Source organism: Canis lupus, chromosome 31 (genome assembly GCF_003254725.2).
Source record: "Canis lupus dingo isolate Sandy chromosome 31, ASM325472v2, whole genome shotgun sequence".
NCBI lineage: Eukaryota > Metazoa > Chordata > Mammalia > Carnivora > Canidae > Canis > Canis lupus.
Window position 1 is genome coordinate 14,801,344 of NC_064273.1, and position 27,366 is coordinate 14,828,709.

Below are 27,366 nucleotides of genomic sequence, written 5' to 3' on the forward strand. Positions count from 1 at the left end.
AATCAGCTTATAATAATAAAGCCAATATTTTTTATTTCTATTTATTTATTTTCTCCATCTTATTTCCCATTTGTTCCAAAATCATCAGGGGAAGAAAGTAATTCTTCCAAACCTCAGTGTTTGTTGTAATAAATTAGGTCTGTGGAATATTACCATTTATTTAATAAATGATGCAGTGAATAATGCCTCATTTCAAAAGAAGGTTTTCTAGAATGTTGGTCTACCCAGACTAAGACATGGTTACCCAATGGTGTTATTTATACTTATCTAGAAGCTTAAGATCTCATTAGTAGGTATCTTTTAAAATTCTGGCCTAAGAAATACATAGACTTCTTACTAAATTGCTTTGTTGGGTTAATATTTATCAGAAAATATGTCCTGAACAAAGCAATACTTAGGAATTAGCAAACTTCTTTATTTCTGCGCTCTCTCTTTTCTTGTCCACCCTTGGCCATGGAAGATCAAGTTAAAGATGGATGGGGGAAATATATGCAGGGTAGGTTAAGATAAAATCCAGATTTAATTAATATAATGAGAAATTAAGATGGCCTAACTGTTCCTATGTTCAACAGTGAGATTCTTCTCGGAATGAATACATTTTGTTTCTTTTCATTTCTCATTCTGATGGTCTTATTCTTTCCTAACAAGCTCATACCATTTTGAATCCTCCTAAATTTCTTGAAAAATAAGTAAGGTTTTGTAAAACAAAAACAGCAATAACAACAAGCAAATATGAAGAACTGAAATCACATTTATAGTAAATAATCTGATCAGTAGGGAATCAAATGGGTTGCATGCTTCTCTGGTCCGTAGAATTTTTAGTATACATATAATTTATTGAAATAAAAATATTAAAAAAAACCCACATTTTTTTTTTTTTTAAGTAGGCCCTTTGCCCAGCATGGAGCTTGAACTCATGAGCCCCAAATCAAGAGTTGTGCCAGTCAGGCACCCCTTGAAATAAAAATATCAGTATCTTCTACTTGGGATATCCACTGGAAAAGTAAATAAATAAATTTTTAAAAGTACTTTTTGCTAAAATTGTCTTTATAAAATTGATTTTAAAATCTTGAAATTGGGATTATTTTCTGCCATATGGTAGACTTTGAAGACTATTTTGGTAAAAGATACATCAAAAGAGACAATTCCTTGCAAAGCAAACATCTTTAACCACTAACAAAAGGCCCATTAATGAGTCAATAAATGTAGAAGAAGAATTACATCCAGAGAATAGGGATTGCCAAATATCAAACGATTTTATAGGGGAGATACATTACTGCTGAGGCAGTCAAACTATCCCTTTAATTTATATAGAGGATCTGTTCTATTAATTGTTTAAGATAGCTATTTAAAGTTACATTGAGAAAGACCAGTGACATTTTCTTCATGGTAGTTAATGTGTAATTAATATATATTAATAGGTTGTAGATATGTTATTATTCTTAAAAATGTATTCCTAACTCTTTTGTAAAAAAAAGAGCAATAAGGTTATCAAAATAGAAGTACAGGTGTCTGGGCCCACTGGCTCTGAGCTCTGGCCTGCAGCCCCCCCCACCTTCTCGCCACCCAGCATGGCCCTGTTGCCCTCCGGCAGTGTCCTGTCCAGGGTCACCGCCGCCTTCCACCGGGCCTCACTGGTGTGGCTTCTGCAAGAGCCAGTTCCTGGTGGATCCATGTGGAAATGGGGCCCCTAGGCCCCATCCTGGGAGTCACAGAAGCCCTTAAGAGAGACACCAACAGCAAAAAGATGAATCTGGGAGTTGGCGCCTATCGGGATGATAATGGAAAGCCTTACATGCTCCCTAGGGTCCGGAAGGCAGAGGCCCAGATTGCTGCAAAAAATTTGGACGAAGAATACCTGCCCATTGCTGGACTTGCTGAATTTTGTAAGGCATCTGCAGAACTAGCCCTGGGTGAGAACAATGAAGTGTTGAAAAGTAGCCGGTATATCACCGTGCAGACCATTTCTGGAAAGGGGGCGTTGAAGATTGGAGCCAGTTTTCTGCAAAGATTTTTTTAAGTTCAGCTGGGATGTCTTTCTGCCCAAACCATCCTGGGGAAATCACACACCGATCTTCAGGGTCGCTGGCATGCAGCTCCATGGTTATCGATACTATGACCCCAAGACGTGCAGCTTTGATTTCACAGGCACTGTAGAGGACATTTCAAAAATGCCACAGCAAAGTGCTCTTCTCCTGCATGCCTGTGCCCACAATCCCCTGGGAGTAAACCCCCGTCCTGAGCAGTGGAAGGAAATGGCAACAGTGGTGAAAACAATCTCTTTGCATTCTTTGACATGGCCTACCAAGGCTTTGCCAGTGGTGATGGTAACAAGGATGCCTGAGCTGTACGCCACTTCATCGAACAAGGCATTAATGTTTGTCTCTGCCAACCCTATGCCAAGAACATGGGCTTATACGGTGAGCGTATGGGAGCCCTCACTGTGGTCTGCAAGGATGCTGATGAAGCTAAAAGGGTGGAGTCACAGTTGAAGATCTTGATCCGTCCCATGTATTCCAATCCTCCAATCAATGGGGCCCGAATTGCCTCAACCATCCTGACCAGCCCTGACCTGCGAAATGGTTGCAGTAAGTAAAAGGCATGGCCCACCACATCATTAGCATGTGGACTCAGCTGGTCTCCAACCTCAAGAAGGAGGGCTCCTTCCACAACTGGCAGCACATCACTGACCAGACTGGCATGTTTTGTTTCACAGGACTAAAGCCTGGCTAAGGAATTCTCCATCTACATGACAAAGGATGGCCACATCTCCGTGGCAGGGGTCACCTCTGGCAATGTGGGCAACCTTGCCCATGCCATTCACCAGGTTACCAAGTAATTTCCCTTGTGAGAGGAAACAGAGACAACCTTCCTGCCTATGGCCTCTGCTGTTGTGAGATTCACATGGAGGGAGAAGGGGGGTGGATGGTGGTGAGCAGGTCATTTCTTTCAACCACAGTAGTTAACACTCAACCACTGGATGTGTTTTGCAAAAAAGAAGGTGTAGTGAAATAGGGCAGAGGCGCCTGTGGTGGGTGTCTGAAACTCTGGGGCTCAAAACCAAACTCCTGCTTGTCCTTTAACTCCAGCTGTTCCAAAAGAGTTTACATGTACAAGAAAGACATAGCCCAAAATATCCTGTCCATCATATTGCAATATTTCAGAAGCTTTAACTGCAGCCCCTTACCAGTGGTATTGGGGCACCTCTGTAGATCTAGCATGAGAATAGCACCTACAAGAGGTGTTGTGGGCAGAGCCCGTTCTAACATCAGCAGGCAGCCTCGTGTTTGTCCTCCCGTGACTGAGCAAGCTTGTCAACAGACCTCATTACAGAAATCATGTTTCATGAAAACCAGCAAGCCTGCTGCCACTGCAGCAAGGAAAATAAAAGATGCTATTTCCTGTCTTATTTAGGGGGGGAAAATTAAGGTTCTTCTTTTCAGTACTTTTGGGCATTTTAATGTTCCTTTATTTTCCCTTATTGCTGTTCTTTTCCTTAGGCACAGAGATCTGTAACTAGCCTAGATCTTCATCCTGTTCTAGTCCTTGATTGGCCACCTGCCCTATCCTATAGAATTTACTTACTGGAAGAACTAAGAATATAATTTACTGCTCATCCCATATCCTCACCTTTCTCATCAAAGAATTGCAGAGAGTAGGTAATGGCACTTAGTTCAGCATCCTCGTCAATGATTGATTGTCTCCTGTCGGGATGTCGCCCGCCTGGTTGGACCTCTTCATTCAGTACTGTTGTGCGGTCTCTAATCTCACATCATGAGTGGGCAATGCAGGGCAGAACCAGGAAAGCAGATATCTGGGTTTTGGTTTTAACCTTTGTGTGCTGCCTGCTGGGCTCAGACTTCACCCTTTGGAAAGATAACCACCCTCTGCTCCAGTCATGTAGACTTCTTGCAGCTTGGTTTCTCTGTGAAAATAAAGTTGCTGTAGACCGCCCCCCCCCCCCGAAAACAACAACAACAACAACAAACAACAACAACAAAACAAACAAAAAACCAAAACAGAAGTATAAACTAAAAGAAAAATTTAGTTATTTTTTTAAAGAAAAATTTAGAGAAATACATACATACAAATCTAGGTTCCCCAGTATCCTTAGGAAAAAAAAATTGTTTTAAAATCACTTGCAAAGCCTTGCAATGGCTAACTCCTGCCTGATTTCCTATATTTTATCATGTTATTTCTTTCCTTCACACACCACATTTTTGGCACACTGTCCACTTCTCAGTTTCTCAAACCCTCTCCATTTTCCTGACCTCAGGGTCTTAAATCCAATGTTTCTTATGTGACATTCTTCCAGGAATGTTCCTCCTTTTTTTTTTTTTTTTAAATTGGGAAACTCCACATCTTTCAAGGGTTAGTGTCATCTTAAGTGTTTTTTTCTCAACAGGCCTTCTCTGTCCATACTCACATGGTCCACTTGTTCCAACATCCAAGAATCTGTGATTCTTATGATAAATTGTGGTCAGTCATTAATAAATACAAGGGACACAAGGGGCCCTCAAAATTTATAGTTCTTATTTATAGTCCAAATAACGAACTCAACAAATATTTTGACTATTAAAGTTCAGTATACATTTTAAAATAATTTTAAATCATGAATGATTTTCAGACTTAATGCAATGAGTTGTATTTCCATAGAGACCATGTTATATTTAATCATATAAAGTTTCTGTTAGAGATGGACTTCTGTAAACTTGACAAAACTATAAAACTGATAGATTAAGAAATAAAATTTTGCTGATTACTTTTCAAGTTTCCATGCTTTTGGTTAGATGTCTGGAAAAGGGGCAGGTAGATTATTGTTTTTTTTTTTAATTTCAATCATAATAATGTATTCTTCTAGGAATTTCAGAGCTAAATTTAAGGCCAAGGATAATATCAATACTCACCATTCATTCAACAAGTATTTATTGAGCATCTTTCATGTGCTAATGAGAAGCTGGACAAATCTCAAAAGCAGTTCTCCCATTAATCAATTCATCTACCCACATTACTAAGTTCAGCCGATTTAACAATTTCAATAATTATTGATAATTGTTTCCTAGCAACTTTTTATCTATGGATTGTCAATAAACTCTCTATAGTTTTCTACATTAGAATTGGGCAAATTATTTACATTTTTTTCTACTGTGCTGCTATGCCTTTGTCCTTATTTTTTTCTCCTTTTACCCTATTTTTAAAATGTATTTTCCCCCTAATTTATTAAGATCATCTCAAATTTTATTTTCATTATTCACACTTTAAAAAAGCGAGTGTAAACTTGAAATAATAAGAACACCTTCTTCTTTTGTTTGAGTCATTGGTAAGCATGTTAATGGCTGTGTGACATCAGGCCTGATTTCTATGGGCTGGTTCTCAGAAACGCTTTCCAGGAAGATTTAAATCATTGTTAGTAACTTTGTCATATGAACTTTTATTGCTTTGTGCAGCCACCTACAGAAAGGGTGGTGGAAACGGTGTTCTTAAATTTGGGATTGTAGCCTCCAGAAAGCTTTAGAAGAGACTGTAGACGAGGAGACTGAAGTACATGAAGCATTTTCTATGTATTTTACATCTATTAAACCTCTCATTCATCCCTCACCTTTGTCAGGGAGCTAGCATTTTCCTTAATGAATGGATAAGGAAACTAAAGTTTGAGGAAATTGAAGAATTTACTCACCTATTCCCCCTTAGGTTTTTACACTTTACTATTTTACATCTGCCAGAAATAGCAAGAAGTGCTTTTCAAAGATAGACGTGAGTACTCTGTTCAATACAGAAATAAGTTGTTTGAGATTTATTTTAAGGCATGGTTGGCCGATTTTAATTTCTTAAGAAGATAAATTTAATTTAAGAAGATAAATTTCTTAAGAAGGTAAAAGGTACTGGTATTCTTCTGGCTGGTCTAAGAATTAAATTGACATGGGACAAATTAACAGGAAAAAAACAAAAGTTTAATAACATATATACTTGTTTTATACTTAGAAGGCGGCCCTGGAAAACTGAGTAACTCCCTGAAATGGCAAAAGCCATCACCTTAAATACTATCTCCAGCTAACAACAAAAGAAAATGTTGTGGCAGAGGGAGAGCTGTTTCAGGAGAATACTGGAAAAAGCACAGTAAACAAGGGTAAAATTGTTATGCAGATTTGTCATTGCTTTCTCCACTGATCACCGCTCCTAGAGATTGAATCATCCTTGAATCATTGAATCATTCTTGGTCTAGCCAGGGAGACACCCTTACGAAAGGCAATTTCCCTTGTACATGTAAATGTTTCTTACAAAAGAGTAACTTCTACTCAGTTTTCAGAGCTTCTCTTGTGCCTGCAGTTTCTTAAAGATAACCAAATTAAAATAATCAATGTGGCAAAAAGGCATTTCTTGGGGGTGGCAAAGTTTACTTCCCTATAAAGGTAAGAGGTGAAAGGAAAACAGATTTTTGGGTTGGGGATGTATTTGTTTTCCATTGTTGGTATAATAGATCACTACTGGGCAGCCCTGGTGGCTCAAGTGGTTTAGCGCCGCCATCGGCCCAGGGCCTGATCCTGGAGACCCGGGATCAAGTCCCATGTCAGGCTCCTTGCATGGCGCCTGCTTCTCCCTCTGCCTGTGTCTCTGCTTCTCTCTCTCCTCTCTGTGTATTCTCAGAAATAAATAAATAAAATCTTAAAAAAAAATTAAAAAAAAATAGATCACTACCAATTTAGTAGTTTAAAATAACCCAATGTATTATTTCATAGTTCTGAAAATCAGAAGTTCTGGTTGGTTCAGATAGGTTCTCTACTTTGGGTTTCACAAGGCCAAAGCCAGGATGTCAGTCCTTGAAAAATGATAATTATGTGATGCAATAGAGGATTAGCTAAAGCTACACTGGCAATCATATTGCAGTGTAAACGTGTCAAACTGATACGGGAGAGCTTGGTTCTTTTCTCATGGAGTTAAAGAATCAATCTCGCGACAAAGGAGAGTGAGTAAAGCGATAGAAGTTTATTAAGCAAATATACAGAGAAAGCTCTCAAAAGTGAGAGGGGTCCCAACAGGGTTGCCACTGAAGGCTTGTAGAGTTGGTCTTTTATTGAAAGCCAACTGGGGAACCTAAATCCTTTTAACATTATCTATTGATATCACCATTGAGTAAGGACTAGTGATAACAGCTTCAATGGCTTACTTCCTTTTTAGGGTCTGGTAATTTGTTGGTCACAAGTAGCTGTTATAACAAGACTCCACCTCTGGCACCTGGGACAGGATGGTCTGGTTTATTTATCTCTAATTTACTTTCATTTCCACATTTTTGGGGTTTTTGTGAGCCTGATTCTGTGGCCCCCTACCTAGCCCTGCCTAGCCTCATTTGTCCCTAACTCAAAGCCAACATGTTGTCCACAAACTTGCACAATGTTATATTTTAGTTGTAGCTCAATAATGGAAAAAAGAGGGATGCCTGGGTGGCTCAGCGGTTGACTGTCTGCCTTCAGCTTGGGGCATGATCCTGGGGTCCCAGGATTGAGTCCCACATCAGATTCCCTGCAGAGAGCCTGCTTCTCCCTCTGTCTGTCTGTCTGTCTGTCTCTCTGTATCTCTCACGAATAATAAATAAAATCTTTTAAAAAAATCATGGAAAAATGATGCCAATTTCAGGATTCCTAGATGGAGGCTTTGGGAAGGACCCACTGTGGGCTCATTCGTGTTGTTGGCAGAATTCAATTCTTGTGGTGGTAGGACTGAGATTCCTGTTTTCTTGGTTGCTGTCAGCTGAGTGCTGCCCTGAGGTGCAACAGAACCTTCTCTTTTCTTCTCTGGCTCTTGCACATGGGCTCCTACATCTCAGAGCCAGCAACAGTGTATTGAATCCTTCTCACGCTTTTTCTTTTGCCTTTTTCATCTTCTTCCAGTTGGAGAACGTTCTCTGCCTTGAAAGGTTCATGAGATTGAATTGAGTCTGCCCAGATAATCCCCAATAATCTTCCTTATTTATAGTCCGTAACCTTAATTATATCTGCAGTCCTTTTTGCCATGTAATGTAATTTACTCAAAGGTCCTGATGTGGTTTTGGAATATAGGTGAGGTTTTTTCCCCTGTAGTAAAGCATTAACATTAAGATAGTTGGCAGTTCCCCTCTGGAAGTTAGGTTATTGATAAAAATGCTTTTGTTCTTGTAAATCACTAAGACATTTTGTAAACTGAGGGAGGTTCATGTCTATCGGACTATAATCTCTATAAATTAACTATTTGTTTTTCCTTTCCCTTAAGCTTTAGGGCAGCCAGGAGTGCCTGAGGAAAGTCACATATGTCTTACCTAGGGGGGAGGTCGTTTGTGAGTGTGAGCCTGTGCTTTGTCCTCAGCTGGCCTTCTGTTCCCTCATCACGTCCCAAGGATCAGGCCATGGAAATTTTGGGGGGACCATTCTACCACAGACAAAATAAGGGTAGAAGAGGGAGAAACTTTTTCTCAATTTAGAAGTATATTTGAGGGAATTCTTAGAACTTTGTTGTTAGATAAAATTTACCCTACACATAGAATTTCCTACTTGATGATTGTTTTCCTGCTTAGTTGGAATTTGTGGGTAAATAAATATACAGAACTATAGTCAAGGGTCTTTTTATCTTCCATTTCTGGTGTAGGCTGATTGTACTTTGGTTTCTTGCTTCTAATTTATAGCTTTGCAAGTATAATTAAGTATAAGTTTCGCAAAATATTTTTGCTTGTCCATTTGGAATACATTTTCCCTGATTACTACATATTTTTGGTTTATTGTAGCTTCATTTGGATTACTGCAGTGATTAACATTATGGCTGAGCACAGAGGATTGAAAATTCTAAGTATCACTTCTAAAGATCTGAAAATTGAAGGAGCAGACTGTTGGCAGTAATGAGTTACAAATGGCAACTTGTATTTTGTTTGGAAAATCACTTCTTTCCTTGAGGAATTATGTTTTGTATTGATTTTCAGACTGTTTGGTCTTCAGAGAGGTACTTGTGATTTTGAGGAACAGTGTAATTGTATCTTCAAATTAAATGTAATATAGACTGTTGATAGCATATTTTCTAAGCTCTTTAAATTAAAACTAACTTTACCCCTGTGCCGAAGAATCCAAGTAGTTCAAGGTTAAACAGTGTGTCACTGTGATGTCAGGTATGCCTCAACTTTACTCCTTTAAAAAATGTTCTAGTCCATGGTTTCTTTTCCTACTTCAATAGAAAAACGTTGACATAAATTAAAAGTGAGCATTGACTTGCTCTTTTGGGAACTGCCCCCTCCTTTTTTTCCTGTACTGACATTAAAATCATTCATTTCATTTTGCCTAGAAACAAAATCTGTTATATCAGTTTTCCATGTACATTTTGCCTGAGAAAAAATGTGGAAGACAGCTGTTTTAATGTTGAAATGGATCCAGTTTCTATTAAGTATGTCCTCAGAGCTTTTGGGGGTTTATTTTTAACTCTGACAGAATTAATTTAGAATAGGACATAAGTGACCATTCTGTCCCTGTCTAATTTTCTGGAGAATGTGTGGTCACCTATGCTTTTGATTATGCAGTAGAAATGTGCACTTTCAAGTAAACACAGAAAGTATTATTGCAGGGCACAACAATGTGTCTACTCAACTCCTTCTGCAGTCATTTGAGTTGACTAACATTTTCATTTGATTAAGAATTTAAAATAAGTTAGTCATTCATTTAAATCAGCGCACCTGAGGCACCTGGGTGGTTCAGTGGTTGAGAGACTGTCTTTGGCTCAGGTCGTGATCCCAGGGTCCTGAGATTGAGTCCCCCTGGGGCTTCCATAGGGAGCCTGCTTCTCTCTCTGCCTGTGTCTCTGTCTCTGTGTCTCTCATGAATAAATTAATTAAAATCTTTAAAAAAAATCAGCGCACCTATGTTATGTAGAAAGCCTATACTCTAAGGCATTGCTATTGTTTATATATTAGGTTGTAGTTGGTGGTGAGAGGGTGAGGTGTGAAGAGAGATGTTGTATAGAGTTCCATGGAGAGATTGCATACCTGTGAGATTAGGTTCCATTTTGGGCTTTAGGGGCGCCTACGCATTCTTTTTATGACTTTATCGGATAAAGAGCTAACAGTCCTTAAACACTTCTGAGGAACCTGATTCCCTCTCACTATATTCTCTGCATGTAGATTATGCCCCCACTGCACTGACCATGGGTGCCCATGCCTGCATTGGCAGCAAAGGTAGGGACAAACCATATTCTCTGTGTTCCATTCTTCACTTTGAAAAAGACGAGAAAAGAGCCCTGGCCCCAAAGTGGGCTAGATCTGAGTTTGAATAATGGCTTCAATACCTCTGTGACCTTCAATGGTCTCATTTTCCATGTAAAATGAAGGCAATAGTATTGAGAACTGGAGATCATTTATGTAAAGCACCCTGCACATTTATGGTCTTATAGGCAGTTAACAAATAGTAGTAATTATTATTGTTACTACAAAAACCCTCCTGTTGCTGTATTTGATTAATATATTCCATCTATGAGAAACATATATGAATAGAAACAAAGTAGTTCTTTATTATTGTTTAAAAAAAGTCATGTTTAGAGCCCCACACTGCAGGTGGTTTCCTGAACACAATGGGCTCTGAGTATGTAGGTGCTGCCAGAAGGAATTTTCAGAGCTCAGCTCTATCTTTATAGTTTATTAATCTGCTACCATGGAAACAGGTATTTAATCCTTAAAAACAAGAAAACAGCTTTCAACAATGCACTATTTCAAGTGATGTGATGATGGTGGGAAGTAGTTCTTTCTTTAAAAAACAATATGATTTTTTTTTTAAGTGACTAACCTCATTTTTGGCAATCTGATTTGAGTTTCCATGGAAACAGAAGTGACAGCTGAGACCTCCGAGCTCTTGTAACTAGTGGGGCTCAGGTTAAGTCTTGCAAATGTCAGTTGTCCCAAGGCACCTAGAAGGGCCAATAGAAATAAGAGTCAGCTGAGCTCCAGGGAACAGACAGGAACAATAAATCAAACATTTACAAAATTATATATACACAATGCTATGGGTTTGAGAAAAGCATGTGTGGTGGATATGTAGAGAGAGACTCATGAATGCAATTCAGAGCGAGAGGTTATGTAGTTCTACCTCATTCTAAACACCTTTTTCTGAATGGCTAAGCAACTTAATTATTTGTAATGTATTTCTCTTACACTGACTATAGGAATATTGGGGAAGGAAAAAAAGTGGAGAATAAAAATATCATATAATAGTCCTATTCTTTATTAGCATGAGAACTGTGAAAGGAGAATAATTAAATAAAAATTTATAAAAGTCAAATTATGAAGACAAATGTGTTCATCTGACATGGACCCAAGTACTTCTTGGGGGGCTTTTATTATTAGTCTTTGTAGAGAATTTTCTAATTCTTAATATTGAATAATGACATTATATACCTCTCAGGCTGATTGATATAGAAGTGATTTTCATTGTCTTATTTTAGAAAGACTTCTCAGTAATTCCACATCTCATCAAAGGAAGAAACAAATCAGGATTTGCCATCTTGTGTTCCTAATACATACTCTAAAACAGACCACTTGTTCCCCCCAGCTCTAGTATATAATGAAAGTATGTGAGTGTTACTGGCAAGAGTTGTATCTCTGAATTGCTTTGTGAATGGAGAGGATTATCCAGTTTAGGTCATTCTGACCACCAGATCCTTCACTAAAAATCTTATTTGGGTCCTACAGGAATCTAAAGGAATTTATCTAATTACCTAAATAAATTTCTAAATATACAATTATCTAATATCTAAAGAGATTTCTATCAAAGAAGATTTTATAAAGAAAGCAAAAGATTTGATTGAGAAGGACTGAGTTTGCTTTATGACATGCACAATATATAATTTCTCAATATTTGAGCATATACAGATACACAAGCAGAATGTGATATACATTTGAAAAGTTATCCCACTAAGGAATTATTTTATTTTTAGGAAAATTTTGTTAATTATTTTTCTAATTCTAATTATACTGTCATGTGCTCTTTTTGAATCTTTTAAAACAAAACTAAACAAAGGAATTAAAAAGAAAATAAAAGTCATGCACACGCTCTACATTCAGTTTATGTATAAAGCATATATATCTAATATAATCATCTCATGTATCCTTATATAAATTTTAACTTAAATGTAATCGTAGCATCCTTTCACATATTTACTTTCAAGTATATATGTATGGGAATTTGTAGCATAATATACATATTCTATCTAACCTACTTTATTTTTTAATGGGTATTTTCTTTTTATTTAGAAACCTAATAACCTAATATTATATATTAAAAACCTAATATTATATATTATATATTATTATATATATTATATATTATATATATTATATATTATTCTTTTTAAAAATTGTGTTAAGAACAATTCACATGAGATCTATACTCTTAACAAATTTTTAAGTATATAATATGGTGTTCTACTACAGACACAGTGTTGTATAGCAGATGTTTGGAGCTTATTCATCTTGTGTAAGTGAAACTTTATGCCCATTGATTAGAAGCTCCCATTTTCTCCTTCTCCAGCCCCAGAAAACCACCATTCCACTCTATAATTCTATGAGTTTGACTATGTAAGATACTTCATATGAATGGAATCATGCAGTATTTATCTTTCTATGACTCATTTATTTCACTCAACATAATGCCCACAAGCTTTATCCATATTTTTTGGTTGTTGCAAGATTCTAAGAATGAATAATATTCTATTGTGTATGTACCACATTTTCTTTATTCATTCATCCACCAGTGGACATTTAGATTGTTTCCATATTTTGGCTATTGTGAATAGTGCTGCAATGAACATGGGAGTGCTAATATCTCTTTGAGATCCTGACTTCAGTTCTTTTATATACTCAGAAGTGGGATTAATAGATTATATGATAGTTCTATTTCAGTTCTTCGAGGAAACTTTATACTGTTTTCCATAGTGTCTGCATTGTTTTGCATTCCCACCAACAGTATTTGAATTTCTTCACATCCTCACAACACTTTCTTGTCTTTGGTTTTTTGATAATAATCTTCCTTACAAGTGTGAAGCAATATCTCTTTGTGTTTTTGATTTACATTTCCCTGATGATCAGTGATGTTGAGTATCCTTTCACATACTTTTTGGCCCTAAGTATATTTTTTTGGGGGGAAATATCTATTTAGTTCCTTTGCTCTCATTTTAATTGGAATATATGTTTCTTTGTTATTGAGTTGTAGTTCATATATTTTGGATATTAACCTCTTATCAGATAACAAATATTTTCCCCCATTGCAGAGATTGTCTTTTCATTTCACTGATTATTTCCTTTTTTCTGCAGAACCTTTTCAGTTTGATGTAATCCCACTTATTTTTGCATTTGGTGCCTATACTTTTCAATGTCATATCCAAGAAGTCATTGCCAAGACCAATGTCATGAAGCTTTCCCTCTGTGTTTTATTTTAGGAATTTTACAGTTTCAGGTCTTACCTTAAAAATCCATTTTGAGTTGATTTTTTATATGGAATAAAATAAGGATCCAATTTCATTCTTTTGCATGTGGGTATTTATTTCTCCAACACCATTTGTTGGAGACTATCCTGTCCCTACTGTGTATTCTTGGCACCTTTATTAAAGATCAGTTGACCATATGCATAGGTTTATTTCTGGGCTCTTGATTCTCTTCTATTGAATATATATACATCTGGCTTTATGTCAGTACCACACTATTTTAATTATTGTAGCTTTGTAATAGATTTTGAAATCAGGTGATGCTTATAGTTTTTTTTTTTTTTTTTTTTTTTTTATTTCCCAACAAGACTGATTTGGCATCTTTCCTAATGATTCTACATGAATTTTATAATTATTTTTTCTATGTCTGTAAAAAAAAAAGCCATTTAATCTGCTTTGTTTTTGACCTCAAATATGTCATAAATATCTTTCCATGGCTAAAACTATAAACTCAGTATTAACTTTTATAGTGGTTTCATAATATTCCAATGTATGGATATGCTACATGTCATTAAAAAAAACAATTTTTAGGGCACTCATATTATTTTTCTTTTATGTTCTTTACTGATGTCTTAAAAAATATCCTCTTACCTACCTCTTGTAAATTTTTGTGGTTTTTATTTGGGATATATTTCTAAAAATGATATTTTCTAGCTGGAGGGTGTGTAGATACTTAAGTTTTAGGTAATAATTGCAAATTTTCCCCCAGAATTATCCTAGCAGTTTATATCATTTCTGCAGTTCTTGAGATAGCTCACATCCGCATCTTCACCTGAACCTCATCTTGTCATTAGTTTTGTATATCCTTTACTACATTATTTCATATGTTAAATGCCAACTTGTTTTTCATATTTTCATATTTTATGAATTGCTTGTTTATTTTATTCACTTACTTTTTTTACTGGAATTTCTTTTTTAGATTTTTACTATGGTTTATAGAACTCTCTATATAGGAATAATGTTAGCCTTTTATAAAAAATATATTTTCCAGATTATGTGTCTTTTGCATATTAAGTTGGTTTTTTTTTTTTTGGCTTTGCTGTCTTACTCATTTGTGTGTTTGTTTTCTTTTTTTCTTTTCTAGGTTTACCAAGATATTGACAAATAAAATTGTAATATATTTAACATATATAATGTGATGATTTGATATATGTATACCTTATTAAATGATTCCCACAAACAAGTTAATTAACACATTAATTACTTCACATAGTTAGTTTTTTGTATGTGTATGTGAGATTGCTTGAGATTTACTCCCTTAGCAAATTCTAAGTGTGCAATACAATATTACTATTTTTAATTTGTTTTAAATGAAATATAATTGATATACAATATCCTATTTGTTTCAGGTGTATATCATAGTGAGTCAGTGTTTTTATACATTCTAAAATAATCCCCACAATAAGTCCAGTTAACATCTGTCATCATACAAAACTATTACAATATTATTGACTACATTCCCTAAGCTGTACATTATATCCTCATGACTTATTTATTTTATGACTGGAAGTTTGTGCTCTTTGACCAGCCTCTCCCCGTTTCCCCCACCCTCCAGCCATTGGCTACCACCGTTGTACTCTGTGTCTTTGACTTCAGCCTTTTAATTTTATTTATTTATTTCACATATAAGTAATACAATAGAGTATTTTATCTTTCTCAGGCTTATTTTACTTAGCATAATGCCTTCCAAGTTAATCCATGTCATCACAAATGGCAAGATTTCCTTCTTTTGTATGACTGAATGATACTCTGTTGTACATATTTACTACATTTTCTTTATCCATTTGTGCATCTACACTTAGGTTGTTTTCATACCTTGGCTGTTGTACATAATGCTGCAGTGAACATGGGAGTATATATATCTCTTTGAGACAGTGATTTTGTTTCCTTGAATATATACCCAGAAGTGAGATTGTTGAATTGTATGGTAATTTTATTTTTAATTTTTTAAGAAGCCTCCATTCTGTTTCCCATAGTGGCTGTATCATTTCATATTACTGCCAACAGTGTATGAAAGTTCCCTTTTCTCCACACCCTCACCAACATTTGTTATTTCTTGTCTTTTTGGTAATAGCAATCCTTACAGGTGTGAGGTGATATCTCATTGTTGTTTTGATTTGCATTTCCCTGGTGATTAGTGATATTGAGCCTCTCTTCATATACCTATTGGCCATTTGTATGTCTTTTTAATTTAAAAATTTTTTTTGCTATTGAGTTGTAGGAGTTCCTTATATATTCTGGATATTAGTCCCTTTTTGGATATAGAGTTTGCAAATATATTTTCTCCCATTCCATAAGTTGTCTTGAATTTCATCGATGGTTTTCTTTGCTGTGCAGAAACTTTTTAATTTGTTGTGGTCTCACTTGCTTATTTTTGCTCTTGTCATATAAAGTTTTTTTAATTTAGAAAATTTAATTTTTATGTAGTTGTATCAGCCTTTTTCCTTAAGGGTTTTGCCTTTTTAACTATTAATAGAAAGGCTTTCTCTTTTTTTTTTTTTTTTTTTTAAGATTTTATTTATTTATTCATGAGAGACACAGAGAAAAGGCAGGGAGAAGCTACTTCCTGCAGAGAGTTGGATGTGAAACTTGATCCTCAGAACTCTGGGATCACATCCTGGGCCGAAGGCAGATGCTCAACTGCTGAGCCACCCAGGCATCCCGACTTTCCCCATCTTAAATTTATATCAAAAGACCCTTAGATTTTCTTCTGGTTTATAGTTTTTTCCATTAATTTTAATTAGTTTATAGTTTATTTTGATATAAATTTGGAAGTATGAATACAACTATCTCTTTTTAGGAAATCTAAGTTATTTAATTTCACATTAATTTTTTCCTGATTTGAAATAGTTTTGTTATCACTTACTAGATGCTTAGATTGTTATATACATGGCACCTATCCATTCTATTAATAAGTTATCTACTGTGGTAGCAATACTGTACTATTTATTAAAATTTTATAGTACATCTTTATATTTTATAGGAAAAGATCCTTCTTATTAGTTTTTGTTTTCACAAATTTTGAAATGAAACTGAGTTTTACAATTTAGTTCCAAAGCAGAACTTTCATTCAGATTTTGATTGGAATTTTATTGTTTATAGATTAATTTGGAGAAATCTGATATATTTATCATATAGACACTTCCTATCTGGAAACATAGCATTAGTGCATTTTTCAATTCATCTCTTATGTCCATTAATAAAATGTGTATTTTTATTCCCTTAAACCCAGCATTTTACTTTCTTAGCCCTTTAGCAGTGTTCCTTCATTATATCAAGAGTAGAACTTTATGGACCATTGCTATTAGGTTACCAGCTTCTCAGCTCCACCACTTACATCACTCTGGGATTTTCTATGTACCTGTTCAGTTTCAACAGTTGGTAGCAAATCTGGCAACGTTTGCATTAACTGGAAGTTTGCCTAGAGTCACACGGTCATGGGAGAATGGCGTTTCTACAGTGAAAGAGAGAAAATTCAGTTGTTTTTCCTTCTTCTTTTCTTCGTCTAGTTTTCAATTAGTTCCTGAGATAAATTGTTCTGGCTCACATGTTGCAATTTTATGGTGATTACAGGGTGTGAATTGAACAAAGAGGAAGGTTCCTACGACCACTTGTTTTCCAGGGGAGGCTGCATTCTACCATTATAGGTCTATTCTTTTTTAAGGCTCTGTCTCCAACACAATGAAAATAATTCTTGGAGTTATAATTCCTTATACTATTATAACCTAGTCACACTTTAGTTAGCAGATTATTTCCATCTGGATTGCTAGATAAGAGAAAATCTTGGGCATGATGAGACACTGGATATGTAAGTTTTAATAGTGGGGTGGTGTTACGAGTAGGTGTCTGGAAGGGTGGACGATGGTAGAGGGCTGTGGGTAATAAGGGGACATCACAAAATTACAAAGTTGGCAGAAGAGGTATGGTCTTTTTGAAGGGAGAAAGAGGATATTAATGAGAAGTTAGGAGAGCTCAGAAAATGAAACTTCTTTTTATGTTTATAGCTTGTCCTGCTTAATTGTATAGAAAAATTGCATGAAGAATAGAGGAATAAAGGGGGTGGAGGTTATAGCTGCTTTTACAGTAAGATCCATTAAGTTTCCTTCCCACTAGTGCAATCTAGCCAACAGAAGGCAGGGTTATTATTGCTAAAAAGTGAACCAGCAGCAGGGCTCCTACCACGGATAGAATTCTACTGTCATCAATGCCATCATTTTTAGTGACACATTGAAATAAACATCCAGGCCAGAGTACCTTCTTTAAAATATCTATTTCCCTCAGCTAATCATTAGGATGATCATTCAATACTGCATTTTCTAATAAAATATTGCTACTTTATTTTACCTAGTCATCTATGTGGCGTCATTACTGATGAGACCAAAAGAAAAAAAAAGTCACTTCCAAGCAGCTACATTTCATGTGCGGCACACACAGCTGCCACTTGAAGCTCAACTCACAATCAATTTGATAAGTCAATCAATTTTCATTTTGTCTTCATCTCCTAGGTAACCAGAGCATCCATCCAGACCCTTGCCAAGGGAGAACATTTAAAAAGTAATATGTATTCATAATCGGTTTTCTTCTAACACTGACTTAATAGAAAAGCAGGGAGCTACCCATGCAGTATTTTAAATCACAGTAACACAAATTTTCTTTGATTCTGGAGAGAGCTTGAGGAGAAACATACTATAGGATATAATATCGTTATATTTCAGCCTCTTACGAGATATCAGGAACAAAAACTGCACCACCTGCTATGTCTATTATGTATTTAATGTGAATAACAAGCATCGCACTGCCGGTTATTAAAACAAATTGTAAGTCATCTGACATTATACTTATAACCCGTCCCATGCTTCATGATTCTGAGAAAGACACAACTTGGAGCAGGGGGAGTTGCTTTGGGACAAACCTTTTGATGTGAGTACAAAGCATCTGGGCCCAAAGGAAGTCATTCATCTCCCTCCAAGTCCCTGAAAAAAAAAAAAAAAGCATTATGTAAAATATAATTATAAAACAGTATTATTGGCACAATGTGGTGGATGAAAATTTTTGCAGTTGCAAAAAGCATTAAATTTTGCCTTATTTGAAACCTTGTGCTGTGTGAAGTCATGAGAAAAATGGAATATTTGGTGTTTTTAGGAATAGCTCACATCTAGAAAGTCATGGATCTTTCTAACTTTGTTGATACATGCGACATTCAAATTCCACTGACTGCACAGGCTTCAAGTTCAGCTGAGCCTACCCCACTTATGTGGACACAGCAAGTTTTCTTATTAGCGAGTTTTTCTTTTTTTTTTTTTTTATGATGTTATTTATTTATTAATGAGAGACACAGAGAGAGGCAGGGACACAAGCAGAGGGAGAAGCAGGCTCCATGCAGGGAGCCTGATGCAGGACTCGATCCCTGGACCCCAGGATCACGCCCTGGACCGAAGGCAGGTGGTCAAGCGCTGAGCCACCCAGGCGTCCCAAGCTATTGTTTCCTATAGGAAGTTTTAATTCATGTCTTGCAATGGTTCAACACTAAATATACAGTGAAGAATGTACATGTAAATATACATCAGAGAGGAGTAATGTTTGCTACAATCGAGAAAAGGAAGAATATGAACATAAAATAGTATGAATAAGATTATTAGTCCACGATTTTTTATGTTAAATATCATTTTTGCTTGAATATTTTGAGGGGTTTGGAAAGTATTTAAGGTCCTGGTTTTACATCCAAAACCAAGACGGAGGCAAAAATAGGACACAGCATGCTCTTACGGGGAGACCACACACCTAAAAATCTGTCTTGACTCTTTTAAGGTCCTTCAGTGAGAACTTGAAAAAAGTCACTAATTTCTCTTTGGGCCTCATCTGTAAAATGAAGAATATTGATGAAGAGAATATTAAGTTTTCTCCAAGTCTAAAATCCATGTTTTTATCTAATAGATTATGAGCATTTAGGAGTTCTTTCTACATATACATATACGTACACACACAGAGACTATATTTATTCATTTGCTTTAATTTTTTATTTATTAATTTTTTTTAAAGAGAGAAAGAAGTACACATGAGCAGAGGAGGGGCAGAGGGAGAGAATCTTAAGCAGACTTCATGCCCAGCATGGAGCCCATTGTGGGTTTCCACCTGGTGCTTGATCTCACAATGCAGATCTCACATGACTGGAGCCAAAATCAAGAGCCAGATACCTAAAGTGACTGAGCCACTCAGGCACCCCTAGACTATGTTTATTTAAAATGCTCTCAGAGTCTGAGCAATGTATAACTAGATATTTAATCATATGTTCAAATAATTTAATCATATTAATTTATTTAATAAATTTATTCGATAAATAATATAAATACATAAAATTTAATTAAATAAATAAATACTTATTTGGTAATAGAAGTTTAACAAGATTTATATTAGAGGTTCAAAATGGTATTTGGGTGTATATATAGTCTTTTTTATTTCAAAAAACCAGGATATAGTATCAAAACAATGGTATGTATTTGGATTTGAATCTGCTTGAGTTCATTTTATTTCATATCAACCTGAGATGAAAGAGCCAAATGTCACAGGGTCTGGGACCTTTTCACCTAACAGATGAGCTCCAGTGTGTCAATTAATGCAAGGCTCATGAGGTTATTGAAACCTAAATAAATGCATTTAATTTTTCCAAAGTGAATAGGTACTGTGGACTGAACAGAGTATTTTATAAACTCATTACCTGAAGTTTCAATTCCTGAGGAATTAAACAAGAATGTAGTGGTAAACGGTTAAACATTTCTGGAAGCTTCTTTATTTTTCTTGGTAAGCATAACAAGAGAGCCTCTTTGCTAAGCATAACAAGAGACAATACGGATTCAAATTTAATAAGACCTTTGTCTCCTACAGAGCTCTTTGAGGCTACCTTGTTGTCCTTGCTGAAAAGAATAACAATATACAGGACTTCGAGAAGTCTTATGTTATCAGGATTCAGACCTTCCAAATCTCACAAAAATGTCTTTGTTATAGATCACACAAATATGAAATATGTTAATTAGTATAAAAATATAAAATAAAAAATATTTTCCTTTCCTCTCTGGTATCAGTCTCTTTCTTTGTCTCTCTGTATTTCCACACTTGGCTGTAGTGGTTGGGAAGAGGCACAGTGAGAATCACTATAAGTTGCAGGTCTTGGAAGCTGAAGAAAATTTCCTATCAACTGCTATATAGATCTTTTATATCTTTTTTTTTTTTCTGCATGGAAAATGAGAGGGTTGTGTTCAGCTAACATACTGGTATATAAGAATATTTAGTTACATCTTTATACACTATACACTAACATTTCCATTACAGTTTCAAATAGTTTTGATGATTTTCAGTGCTTAATTTAAGCATGTTAGATTCTAGAAATATGGGTTGGATAAAAAGTTGATAATTAATCCTAAGAAATTTTTGTATTCTTGAAGGAATCATGTTCTTTTAAAAAAAATTTTAAATTCAGTTTGCCAACATATAGTATAACATCCAGTGCTTATTCCAGGAATCATGTTCTTGAATGATATTAAATAACAGTCCCAACACTCATGCAGCTGGGTAAGTTCTCGGCTTGGCAGTTGCCGCCACCTTAATTACTTCTAACTGTTCCTATATCTTTGGGTCACTCCTTCAATGTTCTAGGTCTTGTTGGAGAACACTTGACCAGCCAAGCCTGGGTTTCATGCCTGTGGCCAAATTGCAGAAATGTTGGAAGAGTTCTGAAGTGAGATGTGGGGCCCTGGATTTCATTTACTTCTGTAGACCTCCAAGTGAGGTGAAGGTATCCTGTACGTTTAATGTTCAAGATCTTTTGTACTCCACCTAAGCCTAACTCTTCAACATGATTACCTCACCCATGTCTCTAGGGCTTCTGCTGAACTGAATGACTTATTCCTTGTATATGTTTTATGGCATCTAATCTAGTTACTCATCCTCATTAAAATTTTATTTTCTCCGCAGAGGACTTTTTATTTTTACCTATGATCATGTGCTACTTGTCTTTGAATGTCTAATTTAAATGACATAAGCTGTATTAAGATTTTATTCTTCTCCAGGCCAGAAATAAAATCTTTTTGAAAAGAACAAACAACAATTGTTGGTAAATTGAAGTGTGAAATGTAAATATAGTCTGAAGGATAGGAAAAAAAATGGGAATATAGAAAGGATACTCTAGCAAGAGAGAAAAAAACTAAACAATAGTGTTTTTCCCTCAGGACTCTTATTTCCTTTTATCTCATGCTAAGGTTGTCAATGTCTATGCTTTATACTTGTTTGTGGACTTAATGCAACTTGAGGGCAGGAACCATGCCTGATTATCTTGAAATCCTCTGTAGGACCCTGTACAGTGAATTAGCAAGAAGCAGCCACTCAGTCTAGAGAAAGGAGGTAGTGACATAAACCGAGAGAGGAAATATACAGTGCTAAGTGGCCTGGTGTAAGTCAATAAGACGCACAGTGGAGACACAACTGCGGACACAGTGGGGAATCAGGTCAACTCCTGGGGACCACGAAAAGCATTCAGGGGGGTTTGAACTGGGAATTGAAGGATGAGTGCATTTTTGCCACATGGACAAAGCAGTGTTTAGATTTTGTCTTTAATATGAAGAAGAACTTTTTAATAGTAAACACTTTCCAACAAAGACTAAAATGCCTCATGAAGTCATGGACCTGGAGGTGTTTAATCAGAGGCCAGTTGACTTCTTTCACAGGAATATATTCACCCCTTAGTTGATATCTTTGAGGACCTGAAAAATATGAATTTATATGATTCCTATCATAAAATCCTAGAGAAATTTAAAGATTAAAAAGTGATTTGAGTAGAGAATTTCTAATAGCTAAATATATATAAGCAAAAAATCAACTTAAAACCATTTTTTGACTTGCTGGAAAACATACTTTTTATTCAGAGAGAAAAACATGAAGAATTATTTTTATAATCAGAACACTGAACAAATGAATCTACATATCAATTATAAAGCAACTTCAGTTTTGTTCCTCACTTTTTATTCAAATCCATCCTGTGGGACTGGTTTTTCTGCTTCCTCTGGAGAAAATTTCAGATTGCTTTAGTTTTACAAATAATCTCATTTCAGTCATTGGTATGTCTAGGTATGGGTAGTAGTAAGCAATTTCGTTTTAAAGTCAAAGCATTTCCCATTCCACAGGAGGTCTGTTGAAGTCCAGAACGGGGTGTGGCCAGCTTCTCGTTCCCTCAACCATAGTTTCTATCTCTCCTCCTTTTTCTTGCTATGTTTCTGGCTCCAGTAAGATCATGCAGAGAAGGAGGGCAAGACTACTTGATTAATCTTGCCATCAGCATTCTTTGCTTGGCAGATGGAAAATGGCAGGTTATACGTTCCTTGTAGAACTTCCCTCAGCCAGAAATCTCTCACCTGCATTTTTTTGACATGGATGGTCAATCTCCAAGTGACCACATTGGGAGACCTATATCAGCCTCTGCAAATGGACTTTTGAATTTTTTTTTTTTTAATCATGCTCAGATTGAGAAACACCCCCTGCTCTCCTCTGTAACAGGAGAGGCAAAAACAGCCGCTCTTAAGTTTTTTTTGGAAGTTATTTTCTGCCAAATATTCAGTTTCAACTTCCTAGACACTTGATATTAGTGCTAAAATAAAAGTTGCAAAATTGGGTTTTGATGGTCTCCTTTTCTTTTTTTCTTTTTTTCAAAATTTTAATTTATTCACGAGAGAGAGAGAGAGGCAGAGACATAGACAGAGGGAGAAGCAGACTCTCTTCGGGGAGCCTGATGTGGGACCCCGGGATCATGACCTGAGCCAAAGGCAGATGCTCAACCACTGAGCCACCCAGGCACCCTTGATGGTCTCCTTTTCAAATGTTGTTATGCGTCAGTGGTCTACAACTGAGTTTGGAATGTGATAATAATGAATATTTTTGACTTTGGGCCTCAGTCATAACTGATACCAAATCCTATTTTAATATCCTTCTTAGGATCTTCCTAAATAAACCACAAATGTGAAATTCACTAGATAATTGCTAAATGTATAGAAGAATATCATAGGCTTCTTTCTTGATCTGCAGGAAATATGAGGCTATGATAAAGCTCTATTAGGGTTATAGTCTTAAGGTATTTTGGGGTGGGGAGTGCTTTTCTGCTTGTCTTTCCTGGTTTCCTGAAGTCCTGTATGAACTTTGGTAATGTATGTTACTTAGCGGGGTCAAAATCTAATTAGCTACTTATTGCTGCTCCCATTTGTCTCTCTTGTTCCAGGAATTCACTTTTTTTTAGTCTGTATTTTTGCCATGGTATCATTCAAATAAAAGGAACACATTAGCTCTTCCTCTCTTGTGAACTTTAAAAGATTCCTTGGGGATTGACAAAAAGGTTCACCTGATTTCCTATGAAGTATTTCTCCCCGTTCTATGGAAAATGGGCTTCCTTAGCTTCCCCACACTGGTAATAAATTATTAAAGAGGTCTCACGGGCAAGGAGGGGAAATGTGGTTTTGCTGACAGCACTGTGACAAATACTCATATTAATTATAAAAAATAACAAAGGTGAAAGTTCAAACTCCAAACTTTGCTCTCAAAACAGCTTTTTAGCTTTTTTTTTTTTTTTTTTTCCCTGAGATAGGTTTCAGCTTTCAAAATTGAACTTCCTGAAAAATAGGCTGCAAAGTGATCCTAAAGATGAGTTTAGCATACTCTAGTTTTTGCTTTGGCTTGTCAAGAGAAAAAAACCCAAATGAGCTAATAATAATACCACTAATAGTAATCAAAATTAAAAAGTAAAAATCCAGCGTATGCTAGAATCAGAGCCCAGGATTAAGCCAGGTGAGGAATGAGAAGCTATTTACAAGTGTAAGGCCTCGGGCCACTATCTAACTTGGAGGAAGGATGTAGAAGGACAGGGCTTGTGGCCAGACTACAGAGCCAATGCAGGGTAAAGTAGGGCAGAGTAAAAAAAAAACAAAACGAAACAGAAGCCAAATTCAGACAATAGCTGATTTCAAAACCAGAGATCATTTTCAGTTAATAGAGGCAAGAGTATGTGACAATAAGGGCCAACCAATTCAGGGAATTTTGATAACAATTTGATAACATGCCAGACCTCAGTTTTATTGGCCTTGCTGCTTACATGGGGAACTTTCCTGGGGGTGTGTTTAAAGAGCCCAGGAGGCTCTAGGCAAGTGGCCCATGAGGATGTCTTTCTTTTTGTTATAAATACAGTGTAATGACATGCCTCATTTACCAGTTAAAGCCATAATAGCTTATTCAGATCCATCATGCTAAGGATTACTTAGGGACTGTGGAGTAGACACTTGTTTCTGCTGCCAGCAGATACATTTAGTCCTCCTGTTACAGTGTATTACATTGTGATATGTTGGTTCTGCATGGGTTGTTAAAAAGACAGGAAAGAAAGAAAACTCGTACCATGCAGTTGGCCTCATCCTACCATTGATTATTTCCCATATTCCTAATACCATAGTCCATTTCTTTGCAAAAGAAAAGCAAAAGCAAATTTGATCATTATAAAATATGTCACTTTGATAGAAAATATCTGGATATAGTTCCTTTTCCATGAGTATAACCTACCAGTTTATGACTCTACCTGCTTGTTTTCTAGATGTGTCAAATTATGCAAATTAAATGATTAAAACTTAATACTGACCCTAGCTTTTTACTCCTTTTTAAAGATTGTTTTTCCATGCTACTACTAAACCAGTACAGAAAGGACTCCTCTAACAGATAAAATCCTGGTCTTAAGGTTGTCAAGAAGAGCTTGGTTCTAATTTCCTTCAGTTTTCTTTATCTTAACTGTGTTATAATTTTTTTTTCTCAAAGTTTTTATTTAATTTCCAGCTAGTTGGGACACCTGGGTGGCTCAGCGATTGAGCATCTGCCTTTGGCCCAGGGCGTGATCCTGGGATCTGGGATCGAGCCCCACATCAGGCTTCTGGCAGGGAGCCTGCTTCTCCCTCTGTCTGTGTCTCTGCCTCTCTCTGTGTATCTCTCATGAATAAATAAATAAAATCTTAAAAAAAATTCCAGCTAGTTAACGTGCAGTGCAATATTAGTTTCAGAAGTAGAATTCAGTGGTTCATCACTTCCATATATCACCTGGTGCTCATTACAAGAGGTGCACTTCTTAATGCCCATTACCTGTTTTACACATCCCCCTGCCCACCTCCCCTCTGGTTCCCATCAGTTTATTCCCTATAGTTGAGAATTTATTTCTTGGTTTGCCTCTTCCCCCTACCCCCATGTTCATTTGCTTTGTTTCTTAAATAACTTGGTTATAATTTTTATGTTTCACACCAATGTCTTTAATTTTTAAATATTTACTCATTTTTAAAGTCTTTTCCTTACATGCCAACTTTCAATACATTGCAATAGGATAGGTACTCCAAGACATATGAAGTATATGAGGTTCTGATCCCAAAGCAGAAGATCTACAAGTGGCCTACGACTAGGCTCTCTATGTACTTGTGGGTGCGTTAGTCTTTAAAAGAAGAGACTTCCACATTTGCCCTGGCTCCAACCTTCAGGCCCCAAAGGGCCCCATAGCCTCCTGGAGTGAAAATAATATCCTCTCTTCAAATCTAAGCTGTTTACAGGGACCACAGAAATATGTGTTGATGGACAAAGAGACCTCCTGGGGACCAAAGACACCAATGTCTTTACGATCGATACTCTCTTAGTTGGGGCTGCTATAACAAAGTGCCATAGACTGGGTGGCTTACAAATGACAGAAATCTTTTTCTCACAATTCTGGAGGCTGGAGGCCCAAGATCAGAGAGCCACCTTGGTTAGATTCTCTTCCAAGTTGCAGATAGCTGTCCCCGCATTATGTCCTCATATGACAGAGACAGGGTGAGAGAGCTTTCTGGGGTCCCTTTTATAAGGGCACTAATCTTATTCATGAGGGCTTTGCTATCATGTGCTAATACTATCACCTCCTAATATCACCCTCACCTCCTAAAACCATCATCACATTGGGAGTTAGTGTCTCAACCTGTGACTTTTGGGGGGGACACATTGAGCATATTCCACCACACTCTCTTTGTGGATAAGGAGAATGCTCTTAAACTCAGGAGCCCTGGACATCACTGGCTTCATCTAGCTTTTGAGGCATTTCTCTCTTTTATCTTAATGTTGGTAGGAGAATTGCTGTTCAATACATGCTAGATTTCCCTCAAATGCCAGATAACTTGTAATAGTGAACCTCTTAGTGAAGATCCTTTTCACTTAAATTAAACACTTTCGATACTGTCCACACTGGCAGATCATGAAGACTTCAGAAAAGTAGTATATTAGCAATCTAAAGCATAATATTAAAGATGAAAACTGATATTGATTGATTGCTTTCTGTGTGATAAGCAGACTGTTAGGCACCTTACATGTGTTGTTTCACTTTACAATGCATGTCTATTTAATAATTTGCATTCATTTAGTAGTATATTGGAGAGATGGATGTCGGTTATTCTATATTTAGCTCAAAATGCAGATGCAAAATTTCTTTAATTCTGCCTTTGGAAGAGTGCACAATTTACCAGCTAAGGAAAATGTTTTATTTGTTTGCATTTTTCTTGGAAAAAGGAAGAGTTGATAAAGTAAATAAAAAATTTTAAAGCAAAGCATTGGGATCCCCAGGTGGCTCAGAGGTTTAGCGCCTGCCTTCAGCCCAGGGAGTGATCCTGGAGTCCTGGGATTGAGTCCTGCGTCAGGCTTCCTGCATGGAGCCTGCTTTCCCTCTGCCTGTGTCTCTGCCTCTCTCTCTCTCTCTCTCTGTGTCTCTCATGAATAAATAAATAAAATCTTAAAAAAAAAAAAGCATTATTGGCCTGAGAAAAGGCAAGTTAGCAAAAGTTCTATTTTCATAAAGTTTTGCCAGTTATT

The 27,366-nt window shown here is 36.3% G+C and overlaps 1 long non-coding RNA gene and 1 pseudogene across 2 annotated transcripts in view; both read left to right on the top strand.

Annotated features, from left to right (window-relative positions):
* LOC112661828 (uncharacterized) overlaps positions 1-9,786 on the top strand; it is a 70,761-nt gene extending 60,975 nt beyond the window's left edge. The window contains exon 7 of one of the 2 annotated variants that reach the window (XR_003138024.2): positions 8,753-9,786. This is a non-coding gene — a long non-coding RNA (uncharacterized LOC112661828). The remainder of the gene's footprint in view (positions 1-8,752) is intronic. The other variant, XR_003138021.2, reaches the window with a different exon arrangement.
* On the top strand, positions 1,572-3,144 carry LOC112661827 (aspartate aminotransferase, mitochondrial-like; annotated as a pseudogene).
* Positions 9,787-27,366: the final 17,580 nt, after the last annotated feature.